The sequence below is a fragment of the Littorina saxatilis genome, linkage group LG10, assembly GCF_037325665.1.
Source record: "Littorina saxatilis isolate snail1 linkage group LG10, US_GU_Lsax_2.0, whole genome shotgun sequence".
NCBI classification, from domain to species: domain Eukaryota; kingdom Metazoa; phylum Mollusca; class Gastropoda; order Littorinimorpha; family Littorinidae; genus Littorina; species Littorina saxatilis.
In genome coordinates this window covers 20,193,607-20,211,479 of record NC_090254.1, presented here as the reverse complement: position 1 = coordinate 20,211,479, position 17,873 = coordinate 20,193,607, and the positions used below count along the sequence as shown (strand labels likewise).

The 17,873-nt window shown below is 44.0% G+C and overlaps 1 protein-coding gene across 2 annotated transcripts in view; it reads left to right on the top strand.

The window, feature by feature from the left end:
* Positions 1–1,168: 1,168 nt before the first annotated feature.
* The window catches only part of LOC138978375 (solute carrier family 2, facilitated glucose transporter member 1-like), a 139,756-nt gene continuing 123,051 nt past the window's right edge, over positions 1,169–17,873 (top strand). Inside the window, exon 1 of one of the 2 annotated variants that reach the window (XM_070351099.1) lies at positions 1,169–1,306. The gene's annotated coding sequence lies outside the window, so the exon portion shown is untranslated. The remainder of the gene's footprint in view (positions 1,307–17,873) is intronic. The other variant, XM_070351098.1, reaches the window with a different exon arrangement.

Genomic DNA, 17,873 nt, shown 5'->3' with positions numbered 1-17,873 from the left:
TTATATTGAAAAAACAAACAAATACAGAAAGAAAGACAAAAGCAACACAAGCTAGTTGCTACTATACTGCTGCTCCTACTTCTAGTTGCTACTATACTGCTGCTCCTACTACTACAGGTGGTCGACAAGGACTACTACTGACTACTGCTACTGCTACTACTGCTACTGCTACTACTACTACTGCTACTGCTACTACTACTACTACTGCTACTGCTACTACTACTACTACTACTACTACTACTACTACTACTACTACTACTACTACTACTACTACTACTACATGTAGTTCGACAGGGACTACTACTGACTACTACTATTTCTATTACTACTACTACTGCTACTACTACAGCTACAGCTACTGCTACAACTACTACTACTGACTACTACTATTACAGGTGGTCGACAGGGACTACTACTACTACTGCTACTACTACTACTATTTCTACTACTACTCACTACTACTGCTGCTACTTCTGCTACTACTACTACTACTGCTGCTACTACTACTGACTACTACGACTTCTACTACGACTACTTCTACTACTGACTACTTCTACTACTACTCAGTACTACTACTTCAACTACCACAACCACTCAGTGCCGCCACTACCACCACTACTACTGCTGCTGCAACTACTAGTACTTCTGCTACTATTTCTATAACTAGCAGCCTACTACTACTACTACTTCCACTGAAGTCGCGTTAGTGCTGCTGCTACTACTACTAAAAAGCAACTGGCACATCGCTGGCGATTGACAGTGGGGTATTATTAAATGACAGAAAAGCGCAATTACTACAGCGCAATTACACTTACACACACACACACACACACACTACATCAGTTGAAACACTCGCGCGCTCGCGCACGCACCGGCAAACGCAAGCACGGGCCTCAAGTTGTGCAAAAGCTGACCTCAGAGTCCGTGAGCTTTTATGTCTTATTTGTACTTAGCACCTTGTCTTTCTAAATAGTGTTACAACAGACTGAACATTTGCACCTACAACTAATTTGCAACAAAATACATCCAGTTTACAGCCCGCTGCCCGAGTATTTTTCTCATCTGGCAGCCAGCTTTACGTGGCCTTGGCCCTGTCTCCGCACTCACAATCAATGACGTCTCCCCCACGCAAAGGTCAAGGTCGCTTCGGATATCGAAAAGTCGTCTGCTTCACTGCTCTGTGTGAAAACGGCGTGGTCGTTTTTGAGAGCATCGTCGCACATTTTAAAGCCGGAGGGTTTTCCTTTCCAGTTTTGGTGAAGAAGCGTTTGTGTGTTGATTTGACATGACGTCTTGGTGAAATAAGGTAAGCTTAGTTTCACTGATTTGTGTTACATTTAAAGACTCTACTGCTATCTGTAGTTCTTGCTGGAGTTTGGTTGCAAAAACTGATGTTATTGTGTCTTACGATGCTAAGTTGTTTGTAGTTTTTGCATGGTAGGTATAAATACATGTAGTTTGTAAGTCAGCGCTTGTGCAGACGAGTCTTAACGCTTTGCCTTTTAGCACGTTCGCAAATATCGGCAAGCAAAACACTGATAGGTGAGCACAGACACAAACATACGGCAACACTCGCACTCGAGTCCACCTGTGAAGAGACCGGCACGGTTGGCCTGGTGGTAAGGCGTCCGCCCCGTGATCGGGAGGTCGTGGGTTCAAACCCCGGCCGGGTCATACCTAAGACTTTAAAATTGGCAATCTAGTGGCTGCTCCGCCTGGCGTCTGGCATTATGGGGTTAGTGCTAGGACTGGTTGGTCCGGTGTCAGAATAATGTGACTGGGTGAGACATGAAGCCTGTGCTGCGACTTCTGTCTTGTGTGTGGCGCACGTTATATGTCAAAGCAGCACCGGCCTGATATGGCCCTTCGTGGTCGGCTGGGCGTTAAGCAAACAAACAAACAAACAAACAAACAATCATTGTTGCACACGTTGAGCGACATTCCTGACATGTAAAACAACCAACAACAAAACAGAAGGAGAAAAGAAAAAGAAAACAAAGACAACGAAGACAGGTTGAGAGAGAAAGAGGGGACTCGGAAATGAAATGTTAATTAAAGGCTGCCATATACGTAGCGTTCATTAATTAATTCATATTGTTTACATGTGCCAATAATGTTATAAAACTGTACCTAAGGGGGTATAATAACGATTGGCTGTAGCTTTCGAACACAGAAAAAATTAGTTCAGTATTGCAAAGTGGTGTTGATAGTGTCGAATGTAAACAGTCTCAAAGTGAAAGTGGATGTTTTTTCCAGAAATTGCGAACTTGCGAATACAGAAAAGCGCGCTAATCTGGCGTGTCAATATCACTACGTTTTGCACGTGGAAGGTGAGCGATTTCCTTCACGCGGGGATTGACGAAGCTGTACTGTCTGTGTTGACGGTCTAAAAATAGCCCAAGTCCTGGAGAACTGTTGCTAAACATAGCAATAAAGAATTAATTATTTCTCGTAATTGGTAAGGACTTCAAACCTAAAACTTTGCAGGAAGCTTAATTTATACATCCCCGCAACGATGGGAAAAGCCCTGGAAGTAATTTCATCCTCAAAAAGAATGATCGCCGAAAGTTCATAATGGTCCTCACTCTCCATGGCACTCTAACTAACTTACGTACACAGTCATACAGAAGAACCAGCTTTTATTCTTGACCAGACATAGTCCTTATATCAAGACTGGTTATTACAGAACAAACACACAAACACACATTGTTACAGAGTTGACTCGAACGTATCTGTGAGAATCTTTTAAAAAAAATCTTAAACAATTATTGACTTCCCGTTGTTTCTCAGATCTCTAAACAGTGAGCGCTCTGCCTCATTTATTTAAGATTGTCATGAAACATAATTTAAAACAGCCTTAACATCCATAAACCGAGTGTGAATCAGGCTTTACGCCAATGCAATGTCTGTTTATCTGTCTCCGTGTGTCAATCTGTGTGTGTTTGTCTGCCGTCATTCTGTTTGCTCAGAAGCCTGTCCGTATGTGTGTCTGTCAGTCTCGTACGCGTAGTCTGTCGTGGGTCTGTTGTCTTCCTATTGAAATTAATTAATTGAAGAATTAATAAATGAATGATGATGATGATGATGATGATGATGATGATGATGATGATGATGATAGATAGATAGATAGATAGATAGATAGATAGATAGATAGATAGATAGATAGATAGATAGATAGATAGATAGATAGACAGACAGATAAATATTCAGGTGCAGGTGAGTAATCAATGACCGTGCAGTATCTTTAGCGTTAAGCCCTAATAATGTGAAATGCATACGATACAAAAAGGTCGACAGTGTTTAATGCCATGGCACGAGTCACCGACAAAACCTATCTTTTGCACTCGGCTTGAAATATTTTATCTCCTGTTTGTTTGGGCAAAGAAAGTGTGTCGAGCGAGTGCACAGATAGTTCATACTGCAGGATGTACTGGCAGAATATACCTGCGCAGTTTCAGCGGCACAGACGACGCACGGCCTGTTATTTATGCCGCGATACAGATTATGACGAGTACTTGGCATGTTTTCCTTTCATGCAACGTGTAGCGGGCTGGGATAAGCTGCAGTGCGTCGTCGGTCCTGCTGAAGTTACATATGTGAGCGGAGCCCCTTAGTTATCGTGCGTCCAAGTGTCCCTATGGCTATGATGTTTCAGCATTTTCAGAAGACAATCCTGGCCATTACCATCGTTACATTACTAACTTGCGTTCTGAGTTCTGACCCTCCCGTGATGTCTACAGTAAGATGGACGCGGACTCTGTTGATGCCACCAAATTGTAAGAAGCAATACTAAAATGACATTTGGACAGAACTTAGAAGCATGAAATACACAATTTAACGGGGATAGCAAAATCGTCCGCCCGATCGCCACGGGCGAGTAAAAAATCGGGCGGACTAGTCGAAACCGCATGGCAACTCGCCCGGTTGGCCAGTGAACATTCTGGTCCAATGCAACACTTCTGGTTGTAATGTGGAGTTTCAAAACCATCAACGCTATAGATGCAGCAACTGTGATCTGTACCGGACCAGCGACATTTCTGGCGCGCTAGTGACTTTCTTGAAGTTACTCGCCCGGCTGGCGAGTTCAAATTTTGAGATTTGGCCATCCCTGTTTCATAGACACCGATGTGAACATTTGCAATAAGGGTTGGCGTCGAAAGGTCCAAATGTTCTCTCTACCTCTCTGTCTCTCTAGCTCTGTCTGTCTGTATGTATGTATGCCTGTCTCTCTCTCTCTCTCTCTCTCTGTCTCTGTCTCTCTCTGTCTCTCTGTCTGTCTGTCTCTGTCTGTCTCTCTCTCTCTCTCTCTCTCTCTCTTTCTGGCCTCTCTCTTTCTGGCCTCTCTCTCTTTCTCTCTCAGCAGTATGTATATATTAGGCAGCATTGATGTGCAAGATTATTGATAGAGGAAAGCTTGGAACAAACCACTGTGTATTTTGCATACGTTTAAATATCATGTTTTCTATTTTTTCCTGTGATTCATGTGTACCCCCCCCCCCCCCCCATTGAAAAGGGCTGTAGGCCCACATTCAATTAAACTGTGTCAGTGTCTCTCAGCAGCGATCCCATGTCGTCCAGGGTTTTCTTGGTTACCTCCAAACACAGCAGCCAGATGCATCCCTTTACCAAGATGCTTCAGTTTAAGAATCCTCCGAAGAGAGAGAGAGAGAGAATTTGGGGTTTAACGTCCTCCCAGGTAACTAAGGACCTATATTGGGACATGATTTTTTTATACGATATTGTGGGGGGGGGTGGGGGGAGGGGGCCGGAGGATGATGGGTTGGGGTTGTTTTGAGGTTAAAAGTTGATTTGTAAAAGGGTTGGTTATAAAATGTTCTTTTTTGTATGGACACGATATTCCCTTCGCCACGCGAGACACCTTGTGGGGGAGGGGTTTAAAATAGGTTATTATTACTTTATTGTTTCCAAATTTGTGATGTAAAAGATTGTTAAAATTTCAGAGCCACTCTGATAAAAAGTTTAAGAGTCCAATTTCTTCATTTTTAAAACTGGTATGCCAAAGCAATTTTCTTATGTACATGGAGCGCAGACGTTGCCTTGCCTTTACACATATAACATACATGCAACATAGATCTTTCATTCATTCGCACCCTCCCCAAAATAAAAATTAAAAATAAAATAAAAAAGGGGGTTGGTAAGGGTGAACATGCGTCCTTTAAGGGTAAAACTAGGCTTGTTTATGTAAGGATAAACTAGTAGATTAGTTTTAGTTTTTTATCGGGTGTCTTAGTTTGGTTGAGTCTTGGTGTGCGGTGCTCAGTGACCCACCCAACAGACGAGGCGGGGGGGGGGGGGGGAATGAGGCCGCAGGGAAGGGGGGAGGAGGGGGCCCGTCGCTCCCGCTGGGTGGGTACCGGCGGGACGCGCACACCAGTCAAGCGAGTAGTTGAGGTATATACGTCTCGTTTTATGTGGGTGTTTGGTGTGCGGTGCTCAGCTACCCCCGCGCCAGGTGGAGCAGGAAAGCCCTTCGCTCCCGGCAGGGGGGGTGCTGGCTAGCTCGCACACCGAGAGGTGGTAGGGGTATAGTAGCGGGTGTATTGGGTCGACGTATCAGGACACAACCCCCCTTCCTTTTGGGGTGGGGGTGGAGTGGGGGAGGTGTGGGACAGGGACGCGTACCCACTGTACGCACAGGGAGGTGGGGGGAAGGACCGGTTGGGAGCCTTTTTGTACGTCCGTTCTGTTAGGCTGGGGTGAAGGTCGGGGGCTGTGGATACGTCGCCCATACAGAAAAGTTGAGGAATGGTAGTTGTGCTATTTTGGACGTTGCCTGTGCTCCCGCCCCCAGTGGGGCACCGGCCAATGGGAGCGCTTACTTGTGGGGCGCAGGCATTTGGAGGGTATCTAGCTATACTGGCTACGGCATTTTGCAGCGGGTAGCTGACAGTGTACTCATAAGACTGAGGTATCGTCGTTTAGATATGTAGAACTAGTTTGTTTTTAGAACCACTTCCCGAGCGGTGATGTGTATATTGTTTTGCAGACCAGTTTAACATGGCTCCACCCTAGGTCTTTATGATGATGGAGACATTGTGTAGGTGTGAGATTGAGTGTTTTTATGTGTTCATGTAGCCTGTGAAAGTATGTTGTATGTGGACATGCCGTGAAAATGTGGTGAAAATTTACAAGCTCTCCGCATACGCAGAGGGGTTTAATAAGTGTGTATAAACAGCTGTTTGTTCTGATTTTCCTGAACATGGTTAGTAGAGAGAGGGGGAGTACAGGGAACCTGTCCCTCTCTTTCCCTTGATTTTGTTCCTTGTCACAGTTTAGTAAGTTAATAATTTTAGAGCTGGCCTCTGACAGGGAGACTTTTAAGTTTATGACAAACTGTTTATGTAAGAGTGCGGCTTCCTTCGCCGCACAGTCCGCTAGGTCGTTTCCTCGTATGCCTGTGTGTGAGGGAACATACTGGAGTTGTAGTTCGGTCCCAGTGATGATAATTTGATGGGCCAGGAATTTAATCTCTGTCTGAATTTCTGATCTGTTTTTTGTTTCTGACTGGAGTGCTTGGAGGGAGGATTTAGAGTCTGTGCAGACTACTACTGCGAACGGTTTGTTAGTAAGGTCATTTACGTAGGAAAGCGCCATATAAATGGCGAATAATTCTGCTGTGAAAATGGAAACACCATCGTTTAATTTAAACCTTTTAGTAATTTGGAGGTCGGGAATTACAAACGCACAGCCCACAGAGCCGTCGCTTAATTTTGACCCGTCCGTATATACTTTTAAAAAGTGTACATACTTGGTGTTTATCAGCTCTTTAGCTACCGATCCCGCAAGCAGGGGGTTATCCGATTTTTTTAAGTCTATGGGTAGACTGTCCGCAATAGATGGTATTTCGAGTAGCCAGGGGGGGTGCATAGGAGCGTTGTGTCTTACTATATCTTCAGTCTCTAGATTAACTTTTTTTAGGATTGGTTTGGCATACTCCCATATTGGGTAGATTTTATCATACTGTCTTTGGGATTTCTCTCTTAGCCAGGTATACTTTATGTTATTAAACTGGGTGAAGTCGTCTGTCAGTACTTCATTTGTGGGGTTAGAGTCAGTTGCCGTTGCTCTTAATACATATTGTGTTGCCCGCAACTTTCTTTCTTCAGCTAGGCTTAGCCAGCCCACCTCATCATATGTTGCTTTGTTGTTTGCCGATCTGGGTATATTGAGTGCAATTTTTAAGGCTTTTAACTCTACTGTTTCCAGCAGTTTAAGGTCTGATTTAGGGGCAGCGAAAAAGGCTTCTTGGCCATATGTGAGGCGTGACCGGACAAGTGCTTTAACTATGTCTGTTAAAAACTTCTGTCCCCTGGCCCATGGTTCCGCTCGCAGAAATTTTATCACGCTAATTACTTTGTTTGCTTTTTCTACAAGGTGGTTTATGTGGGGGCCCCAGAGCAGGTTTCTATGAATGACGACCCCTAAGAATTTCACGGTTTTGCTTGGTTTTAGTTTAATGTCACCCACTGTAAGGCGACAGTTATCTAATAACACTTTATGCCTGGATACAACCATAAATACTGTTTTCTCTGCAGAGAGGTCGAAGCCATTTAGGTGCATGTAATCTATCAGGTTATTTACCTTGGTTTGAAAAGGGTTCATTTTGGGTTCTGTTTTGTTATAAATTCTAGGTTTTTGTGTGTCAATGATGACCATATCGTCTGCATACAGTAGGACGGTTGCACCTTTCACGTCTACTAGGTCTATGTCATGGAGCATGACACTGAAGAGAATCGGAGCAATTATACTGCCCTGGGGTACCCCCATTTCTAAGGGGTGTGGGTAAGAGAGAGCGTCGCCCACTTTAACCTGCATGGATCTACCTGTTATGAAATCTTTAATAAAGTTGTACGTGTGGCCTGTGATTCCCAGCCGCTGGATTTTAACGAGTAGGCGGGCGTGCCAGACGGTATCGTAGGCCTTCTTTACGTCGAAAAAGGTAGTTAGTAGGGTTTTGTTTTTACTTGTTAATGTTTTTTTCATTTTTTCCACCAGCCGTACCACGTGGTCTGTGCAGGATCGTCCTTTACGAAAGCCTGCCTGGCAGGGCGGAATAATGTTATTTTTGTCAAGGAAGTACTCCATCCTGTTTTTGATAATACGTTCATAGATTTTCCCTAAGTGGGGGGTGAGTGAGATCGGTCTGTAACTGCTGGGAAGGTTTTTGGGTTTCCCTACTTTGGGGATCGCCACGACTTGTGCTTGTTTCCAGGCTATAGGAATTTTATCATTTTTCCAACATGTGTTAAAAAAGTCAGTTAGAATACTTACAAAATGGTTTGGGAGTTGTTTTATCATACTATATGAGATTCTGCATGATCCGGGGGCCTTCTTCGCCTGCTTTATTTGTTTAATGGCCTTCCCACATTCCGAGACAGACATGGCACAGTTTATGGGATTGCTATTATCTGGCTCTGGGTGTTTAAAATCTTTTTCCATTTCAGTACGGAAATGCAGTTTGTCTGGTTCCATATACTTTAATTTACTAACCCGGGAGAAGGTCTCAGCCAGCACGTCCGCCTTATCCCTGTCTCCTACCGTTAATCTGCCGTTATCGTTAAGGGGTTTATCTGGAAGTTTAAATCTACCTTTGTGCTGTTTTATCTTTTTCCATACCTTACTGGAGTCTCTATATGATGTTATGTGTTCTGACACGAAGTTTGACCAGTCCTTCAGCTTGGCTTGGGCAGTTACCTTACTGCAATTTCTCTGATGATGTTTCATCAGGTCATAATTTATGTTATTTTGATTCTTTAGAAATCTTTGGGTGATAAGGCGTTTGTTATCTATGGCTTCCTGACATTCCTCATTCCACCAGGAGGCAGGCTGGGTTTTACCTGTGAACTTTTTAAATGTTTTTTTAGGTATGCTACGGTCAGCTGCGTCTATAATGCAGTTTCGCAAGTTGTTATAATATATTTCGATATCGTTATCTTGAACGTCCTCTGCTGAGGGTTTTTGTAGTAGCTGTTGAAAAAGCGACCAGTCCGCTAAGTTGTAATTATACTCTGCTTTCCTATTTTTATTTTCATGTCCGGGGTCAATGTTATACAGGGTAATCAAAATAGCTAGGTGGTCGGATTGCAGGGTGTCTGGAAAGACTGTCCAGTCAGAATTTAGGTAGATGTCCGTGCTGACCAGGGACAGGTCTATGGCAGAGGGTTTATGATTGTGAACGTCCGGTATCCGAGTAACGGAACCGTCGTTTAGTAATTGTAGAAGAGAGTTATTTATGTTGTCAGCGAGGTGGCTGGTTTTGTTTTTAACATAAGGGTCCCACATGTTGTGATGGTCATTAAAATCTCCCACTATCATCCAGTGGCCTGCATTTTCGTTTAGCTCAGTCAGCCATGCTGAATCCTCTATTTTGCTGCATCCCTTAGGATAATAAACATTTACTAAGTTGATTTTTTTGCCGTATTTTGATGGTATCTGGACGGCACAGGAGTGTCCGAGTGGGTTAGGTGTTACCGGCGATTTTATGGCTTCGTACGATAGCCCGCACTTAATATATGTTACCACTTTTAGCCATTTGCCTTTGTCTTTAAGGTCAATAACAGGTGGGTAATAAAAGCCCTCCAGGTTTGGTAATTTGTTAAAATAGCATAGGGGAGACTGTATACAGAGGACGTCGCATTTATTTTGGCTTAAAAATTGGGTCAGATACAAGATATTTTTATTTAGGCTGCGACAGTTCCACTGTAGTACTGTTAGGTTTTTACCGCACGGTAAAATATTTTCTTTCCCTGTTTTTCCTTCCATTGAGGACACTAGGACCATAAGTATTAATAGCACTTTACAAAGCGTGTTGCCCTGAGGTTTACGAAGTTGGTTGTTGAGCATTATTTCTAATGTCCTGGATTTCTAGGGCACTGAGCTCCTTGCTTCCAGCCAGGGCACCCAGTGCCAGTAGCTTGTTGTTTGGTGTAGTATGTGTTACAGGCCTCCCGGTCAAGGAGAAGTAAACTTCCTCGATTGACTTGATCAGGAAACCTGGATTTTGTTGTTGTCTGGCCGCTATCATGAAGCTGAGGCACCTCTGTACGAATTCATTGGCCTCGCCATCTGAAGTGTTTGTAGTGGGATCTTGTTGTTTTTGATTTCCTTGTTGCTGTAATATTGCTGTGGCTAATTCCTTTTCAGTTTGTAATTTTTCTGCTCTGAGGATGTCTGTGATGCTATTTTCTACTTTCTGCATCACTCGGGTGTATATGTGATCTATTGCTTTTTCTATTGTGTCTGGGGAGGATGGAATTTGGTTTGTCTGTGTTTTCTCTGTATGAGTGTGTTGTGTTTGCGGTCCGTGACTGTTTGATTTGTTTATGGCTGTCTGCTTAGGTATGTGCACGTGGCTTTTGGGCTTATTTGAAGTTGTCTGCTTGGGTATGCGTGGTGGAAGAGGTTGGCGTGTTTCCCCCAGCCGTGTGCGCCTGAGCGCCTCTGCATACCCATCCGCGGGGGTGGAGGTGACTTGTTTGTGTGTCTGTGTTTTCCAGAAGCTATCTATTTGTGCGGGAGAGTCCCGTGTTTGTTTTTCTTCTTTTTCCTGTTTCTCATTGAGGATTTCTTTTCTCGCGCGCTGCATTGCCTCGGAGTAGGGTATGTAAGACTGAGAGCGGATCGTGTTTGCTCTCAGTCTTACCCTGTACTCCGGGCATCCCATGTAAGCGGCGGAGTGTCCACCGTGACAGTTAACACAGTATCTTTTTTGTTCGCAGCCCCCTGCCACGTCGTGGTCCCTGCCACCGCATCTAGCACATGTCTTTGTTTTTGCCCGGCACTGTGGACCGCTATGCCCAAATCGGCTGCACCGCCCGCAGCGTCTGACTGGGCAGGCGAACGCCTCGAGGGGAAGCTCCTCCCCCTCGAGGGTTACACTGTCTGGCAGAACAGCCGTTCTGAATGTGATTTTGATAGCCTCGGAGATGTCTCCTTTTTTATATTTAGTCAAGTTTTGACTAAATATTTTAACATCGAGGGGGAATCGAAACGAGGGTATGGTGTATGTGCGTGTGTCTGTGTGTGTGTCTGTGTGTGTGTCTGTGTGTGTGTGTAGAGCGATTCAGACTAAACTACTGGACCGATCTTTATGAAATTTGACATGAGAGTTCCTGGGTATGAAATCCCCGAACGTTTTTTTCATTTTTTTGATAAATGTCTTTGATGACGTCATATCCGGCTTTTCGTGAAAGTTGAGGCGGCACTGTCACGCCCTCATTTTTCAACCAAATTGGTTGAAATTTTGGTCAAGTAATCTTCGACGAAGCCCGGGGTTCGGTATTGCATTTCAGCTTGGTGGCTTAAAAATTAATTAATGACTTTGGACATTAAAAATCGGAAAATTGTAAAAAAAAATAAAAATTTATAAAACGATCCAAATTTACGTTTATCTTATTTTCCATCATTTGCTGATTCCAAAAACATATAAATATGTTATATTCGGATTAAAAACAAGCTCTGAAAATTAAATATATAAAAATTATTATCAAAATTTTTTTTTCGAAATCAATTTAAAAACACTTTCATTTTATTCCTTGTCGGTTCCTGATTCCAAAAACATATAGATATGATATGTTTGGATTAAAAACACGCTCAGAAAGTTAAAACAAAGAGAGGTACAGAAAAGCGTGCTATCCTTCTTAGCGCAACTACTACCCCGCTCTTCTTGTCAATTTCACTGCCTTTGCCATGAGCGGTGGACTGACGATGCTACGAGTATACGGTCTTGCTGAAAAAGGGCAGCTACTTGACTAAATATTGTATTTTCGCCTTACGCGACTTGTTGTTTTTTAATCTGACTATTTTTTTGATGGCTGCCAGGCCTTTCTGGGCAGTCTTGCCTGATTCCGACTTGATGTTTACTCGGATGTCCATCCGTAGGATTTCATTTTCAGAGTGTTCCCTAGGGATTCCTTTGACAACGCCCTCGGTCGTGGCTTCCGGAGCGAAGCATTTAATTGTTACGCCACCTAGATCAGTGATTTTAGTAAGTTTGTTTTGCTGATTTTTGCTGTTGCAGCCCACTAGCCATCTCTCGCCCGCCAGGGGACGGAGAGAGAGCACCGGGCCCACCGCTGCCTGGATTGTTTTGAATCTGTGGAGGCCCAGCGCCCTGAACGTGGCGGGTCCCTCTTTTGTATCCTCCAAGATCACAGGGTGTTCAAGGAAGACTGGTGTGACTAAATTTTCCCTGAACAGATTTCTTCTTACTGGTTTTGGTTTTGGTTTTGTGTGTTCCTGGGTTTTTTTTTTCCAGGTGCGTAGGTTTTGGGTTTTGTTCCTGATCTAGGTTTTTGGACTTTTCTGGGTCCAAGGTCATGTTTTGTCTTTTATTTGGGTCCTGGTCATGGTCAGGGTCATGGTCATGGTCTGTTTTTTCAGCTCCTGAGCTGGTGTCAGGGATTTGTTTTCTCTTTCTTTTTCGTCCGCGCGAGTCCGTGAAAGGCTCATCATCTTCTCCTGGGGGGTGGAGGGGATCAACGTCCCACTCGTTTATGATCGAGGCGTCGGACATATCTCCGTCGCCATCGGTCTCTATATTTGTGTCGCTGAACTCAGCCATGGTGGACGGGGGAAGGAGGCTCCACTCCCCCTCTCTCAAACGTGATGAGTTCAGCGGGAGCTCAGCTAAAAAACTGTGGCTAAAAGTACTATTCCACCGCGCACTCATTCATTCAGACGAGACGAGACAAGACAAGAACAAAGACGAAAACAAACATCAGAGACAAATCACATAGACTGGACAACTAGACAAGGCAACGCTATACAGACATACTTTATGCGTTAAAAGCTTAAACACAGTTAGGGACTAGAATTTCCGTTTTATTTTTTTAACAGTAGAGGGAGAATAATGGGTGGCGATGACAATGGTGGGGATGTTAATGAGAAATGAGAGATGACACCTACCAGAGAGGGGGGCACCTAAGTTCTATCTACAATTTTGAAATGGTGGTACGGATTTAAACAAAAGAGACCCTAAGCTAGATCAATCGACTACAGAACCTAGAATGGCGGCACCAAGCAAAAAACCCTACCTTGCAGCAAAGGCTGCTCACTGTTTGAAAAAAGTGGAGAAAAGAAAAGGGGGTGTGGCAGTGTAGATAGTAGTTGCGCTGTAGTGGTGAGTGAAGTGAAGGCGACTCGTAGCTGGTGCAGTGCCCCAACGAACCGACCCTTTCCAAACCGTTCAAAACTTTTCGGGGAGTGTCTCCGTGACGTGAGCGTTTTTTTTCCTGACTGAGTGTCAAGAAGTCAAATTGCGTATTTGATCCTCCGAAGACGGAATAGGCAGTTTATATGGCGGGGCGATTGAAGACGGGCGTTCACGCAATCTTCCCATTTGGTATTCATCTGTGTGATTCCTTAGCTTGAATGTGGTTTGGTGCCTGGCAATACATTAACAGCTGGACTTCAGAAATATTATGTTTGTCCCGAATAGCGAAACTGATAGGTTGACGGGGTATATATGAAAAACCAACATGTATAGTGTATGCATATACAAAAAAATCGCCCTTTTATTTGACTCGGATTTGCTGGGTGACTGCCACAATGGCCGCCGAATTGTTTTTAATCATTGGAACACGTGACCCAATGACGTCAGTCAACGCCGACAACTCTGTAAGTGTGGTTCTGAAAAGGAAATGTTCTCTCCTTGTGACATATTCAGATTGTCGTGAATCCGTTCATTTTTTGTACTGCAGTTGAAAAAGTCCTGTCATTACACATATCTGAAAGTTTCAAATGCGTATCTGCGTAATGGGCAGAATATACCTGCGCAGTTTCAGCGGCACAAACGACGCACGGCCTATTATTTTTGCCGCGATTGGGATTATGACGAGTACTTGGCCTGTTTTCCTTTCATGCAACGTGTAGCGGGCTGGGATAATCTGCAGTGCGTCGTAGGTCCTGCTGAAGTTACATATGTGAGCGGAGCCCCTAACAGGGAGTGAAAACTGTCGTTCTCTCTGTTCTCTGTTTGAATCGTTCCCAAGGCGACGTTGAAAGTTTAATTGATAACATGTTTCTCTGCCTTGGCATTTAAGAGCTTGAGGCTTATATATTTAATACAAAATAGTTGAACTCTAAAATGAGAAGTTGCCGTGATATTTTTGCCGTGCGGTATCTATTGGTAATTTGAAGATTTAACTTGCATCGTACCAGCGTACACAGTGAACAGAAACAGAAACAAACTAAAGCTTAAGCCGTTCTCCCTTTTTCGTTCATCCAACGCCAATGGTGATTGAAAGTGACATGCTTTGAACATCACGTGGCCTTTGCCTAAGGTACAGCCTCTAGCGCCAATGTATTTTCAGTATATCTAAAAGATTCAAGCTCAAAATGGACACAAAATCCCACAACAATCTCTGAAGTAGAATTCCTTTGTTCCTTTTTTTGTGTGAAAAGAAAGCGAATTTGAGTGATTGGCTGTTGCTGTTCGCTTTTGATTTATTTATTTTTTTTATAATTTAAATCTTTGAAAAAAACGAACATGAGACCTTTACAACAAGAACAACCACAACAGTATGATATATAATAATAAACGTAATAAATAAATACAAGTAAATACATACATAAATAGATATAGAAAGAAAGAAAGACGGACAATAAGAAACAGATACAAATGGATACACATATCAATAAACAATACGTAAATACATGATTAATAAATAAATACAGAAATGTATAAATGAATGAATATATGAATAAATAAATAAATACATCAATACATAAAACTAAGTGAGTCTATGGGGAACATTTCTCCTAAAGTTAAGGACATGTTTTCGTCATGTGCAAATAACGACGTGGGTAAGTTTCGTACTGCAAGCTGAACAAACAGTCCTTGCCACAATTCTGAGTCACCTGAAATGCCAAGCGAACTGAGAAACAATAGATTATCATCTGTTTTGCACGTGCGTGCAAGTTCCTGGGGCAATTTGCTTGATTGTTCGCACAATGGGCACCTCAGTGTGCAATCAGAATGCATTTTTGTGACGACGGGGAAAAAAGGAAACTTCTACATGATGAAACTGGATATCTACCACTTTTTCTTGTGAAAAGCAGAAACAGTGCAGTTGTCCTGGTTATGTATTCTCTGTCCGTCTGTCTCTCTGCATGACTGTGCTTGTATCTCTCTGTCTCTGTCTCTCTCTCTCATTCTTTACACCCCCGGTATAGGGGTGTGTATAGGATTCGGTCGATGTGTTTGTTTGTTTGTTTGTTTGTTTGTTTGTTTGTGTGTTTGTGTGTTTGTGTTCGCATATAGATCTCAAGAATGAACGGACCGATCGTCACCAAACTTGGTGAACAGGTTGTAAACATTCCTGAGACGGTCCTTACAAAAATTGGGACCAGTCAAACACACGGTTAGGGAGTTATTGGTGGATTAAGATTCTACAAGGACTTATAGAGGGACATATTAATGGTCAAAGGGAAATAACCTTCTCAGTTGGTGGCAGTGAGAATGGTTATTTCCCTTTGACCAACGGGGGTGTTTTTCCTACCTCGGAGGAATTTCTTGTTTTCTCTTTCTCTGCCCTTTTCTCTCTATCCGTCTCTCATTCTGTCTTTTTCTCCCATCCCCCCCCTCTCTCTCTCTCTCTCTCTCTCGCCCCCTCCCTTTTCTAACACTATCTCCCTGTCTGACTCTTTGTCTCTGTTTGTCTGTCTGTCGTTCGTTTGTCCGTCCGTCCGTACGTACGTACGTACGTACGTCTGTCGCTGTCTCTATTGCTCTTTCTCTGTCATTTCTTTTGGTTGTTAGATGTGAACTCTTGAGGTGATGTTGGCTGCTAGCTGATGGGCATCTACCAGGGTCGAGGGGCACGAGAAAGTAACCAACCGGGTAAAAGTCAGCCGCGGTGTTGGATTGGTTGAAATTGAATGTTTGTGTGATTTCAACGAATCAGACCCCGCGGTTTGTTCTCACCCGTTTGGGTGGCACCCACTTTCGCTTCGTGCACCTCGGCCCTGTCCTCTGTGAGACTGTTGTCCACGAGACAATATGATGTGAACTCTTGAGAGGCAGTATATGCCGGTGAGCATGAGAGGAATGTGTCTGCCAGTGTTGGCTCCGTGTGTTCAGTCTACAGGTGTGCGTACTGACGGGGTGTTGTCGACCTTGCTTGACCCCTTTTACTGAAAATGCCATTTCATGATAGGGGAGACCGGGGCTAGTCCGCCCCCGGGGCACATCCGTCTTTGTCTGTTTATTCTTACGTTTGCCACCTTTTAGTCATTCACACCATGTGAGAGTGGTGTCCCTTCTTCCCGCCATATCCTGCAGAAGTTCAGAGGTTGCGCGCCCATATATCGTGAGTACAGATCACAAAAAGTGTTTTTCTTCATTTTTTGTAACATGAATGCATAGGAGTTGACTTAGGTTTTGATGCATTACCTCTGAGAACAAATACTTAGTCTTGGTGTCGAGTGAAAGTGCGTTAATTAAGGTCGAGTTCTGACGAAAGTTTTGCTTCTTCCTTCCCATGTTGTGCTCGCTATCTGGCACTAGAGTTGCCTGCCCGTGCGGGGGCAAGTCCGCCTATTTGTCATGGGGCATGTTCGCCGTGAGCAGTATGTACAACAAATGTTCATGCGCACATAAAAACTGTCTGCACATTGATATCAGCTACACGTTTGTCTTGATGTTAAATAAAAAATCAGTCTTCTAGTTCATCAAACTCGCCAGTTATGCTACCAAAAGCATAAAAGTAGACTGACTAGCCCCGGTCTCCTCGCCAGTTATGCTACCAAAAGCATAAAAGTAGGCGGACTAGCCCCGGTCTCCCCTAACCTAATTTTGTGTTACATTCTTTCGTATATTGTCATTGGCATTTTTGAACCTAAATATTGAAGGGAATTAAAAAAGCTTTCCCACTAAAGCTTGCCCACTACTAGTCTTGTACCTACTATGGGATGAGAGCGGCGGACTTGCCCCACCCTGTAGGTGGACTTACCCCGACTTGGGGCAAGTTCGCCTACGTTAGGGTAGGTCTACTTAAAGCAGTATGTACAACAAATGTTCATGCGCACATAAAAACTGTCTGCACATTGATATCAGCTACACATTTGTCTTGATGTAAAATTAAAAAAATCAGTCTTTTAGTTCATCAAACTCGCCAGTTATGCTACCAAAAGCATAAAAGTAGGCGGACTAGCCCCGGTCTCCTCGCCAGTTATGCTACCAAAAGCATAAAAGTAGGCGGACTAGCCCCGGTCTCCTCGCCTGTTATGCTACCAAAAGCATAAAAGTAGGCGGACTAGCCCCGGTCTCCTCGCCAGTTATGCTACCAAAGGCATAAAAGTAGGCGGACTAGCCCCGGTCTCCTCGCCAGTTATGCTACCAAAAGCATAAAAGTAGGCGGACTAGCCCCGGTCTCCCCTACCCCTCGTCCTCCGTCTCCCCTCCTCACCCTCCATCTCCTTCCCTCACATTCCTCCTTCTCCAACCCCCGGACTAGCGTGAGCTCTTATTCGATCGTTTTGAGTTTGTTTGCTGGCAGCCCTCTGTCTTAATACCATATGTCTGTCTGTCCGTGTCTGCTTGTATGTCTCGAAGGCTCTGTCTAAACCTCTCTCTCTCTCTCTCTCTCTCTCTGTCTCTCTCTCTCTGTCTCTCTCTCTGTCTCTCTCTCTCTCTCTCTCTCTCTCTCTCTCTCTCTCTCTCTCTCTCTCTCTCTCTCCCTCACCCCTCTCTCTCTCTCTCTCTCTCTCTCTCTATCTCTCTCGACATCCTAATAAGTTGTCGTGAGTTTGTCCGTGACCGTGATTCCTCCCCCATTAAACCACAACCACTAGCCCCACCCACCCATCCACCCTCCCCCCCTTTCCACTTTTCTTTTATAGTGGTTCCTTCG